Source organism: Pongo pygmaeus, chromosome 16 (genome assembly GCF_028885625.2).
Source record: "Pongo pygmaeus isolate AG05252 chromosome 16, NHGRI_mPonPyg2-v2.0_pri, whole genome shotgun sequence".
NCBI classification, from domain to species: domain Eukaryota; kingdom Metazoa; phylum Chordata; class Mammalia; order Primates; family Hominidae; genus Pongo; species Pongo pygmaeus.
The window spans coordinates 37,599,228-37,600,331 of NC_072389.2; the positions used below are offsets into that span (position 1 = coordinate 37,599,228).

Below are 1,104 nucleotides of genomic sequence, written 5' to 3' on the forward strand. Positions count from 1 at the left end.
TTTGTGTTGGGCCATATTCAAAGCCGTCTTGGGCCGCATGCAGCCCATGGGCTGCGGGTTGGACAAGCTTGCTTTACACAATATTTTATGTTTCTTTTTTTCCTTTTATAACCATATTTGATAGTTTATGGGAAGCCTTCATCAGTGGAAATTTTTGTGTTTAACTTTTGATTTTAAACTACTTTTAATCTTAGAGAAAAGATTAAAAAATAGTTGAGAATTCCTGTATACCTTTTGCCCAGCTGCTCTTAATGTTCACATCTTATAGGTCTATAGTATAGTTAGCAAAACCTGGGAATTAGCATTGGTATAGTGTTAGTCAGGCAGGATAATCCTTACCTGTTCCTCCTTTTGGAGGGCAGTAGAATGTGGTAGTTGGAGTTGCATGATACTTGATTCATATCTCTGTATAATGATGTCATGCAATACCCTGATTGCTCCTTTCGTATTCTTCCTGAAAAGGGAAAAATAAAACATGAGTATAGTGCTGTTAACTAAACTACCAAATTTATTTGAATTTTACCAGTTGCCTCTAATGTCCTTTTTTTTTTGTTCCAGGATCCCACATTACAGTTAGTTGTTATGCCTCCTTAGTCTCGTACAGTCTGTCGTAGTCTTTCATGGTTTTGTCAGAATTTCTCAGACTTTTCTTGCCTTTCATGACCTTGACAGTTTGTCTTTTTTGTTTGTTTGTTTTGTTTTTTTGAGACAGAGTCTCACTCTGTCACCCAGGCTGGAGTGTAGTGGCGTGATCTCAGCTCACTGCAACCTCTGCTGACCGGGTTCAAGCTATTCTCCTGCCTCAGCCTCCTGAGTAGCTAGGATTACAGGCACCTGCCACTGGACATGGCTAAGTTTTGTAGTTTTAGTAGAGATGGGGTTTTACCATGTTGGCCAGGCTGGTCTTGAACTCCTGACCTCATGATCCACCTGCCTAGGCCTCCCAAAGTGCTGGGATTACAGGTGTGAGCCACCGCGCCTGGCCTTTGTATGTTTTTGTAATACATGTTATAAAACATATGACTCAAGTCCTTGACACTTTGAAGAGTAACTGGTTGGGTGTTTTGAAGAATGTCCCTTAATTTAGGTTTGTCTAAGGGTTTC

The 1,104-nt window shown here is 40.4% G+C and overlaps 1 non-coding gene across 1 annotated transcript; it reads left to right on the top strand.

The window, feature by feature from the left end:
- Positions 1–316: 316 nt before the first annotated feature.
- On the top strand, positions 317–449 carry LOC129014781 (U8 small nucleolar RNA). The gene has a single exon (XR_008494316.1). It is a non-coding gene; the product is annotated as a U8 small nucleolar RNA (small nucleolar RNA).
- Positions 450–1,104: the final 655 nt, after the last annotated feature.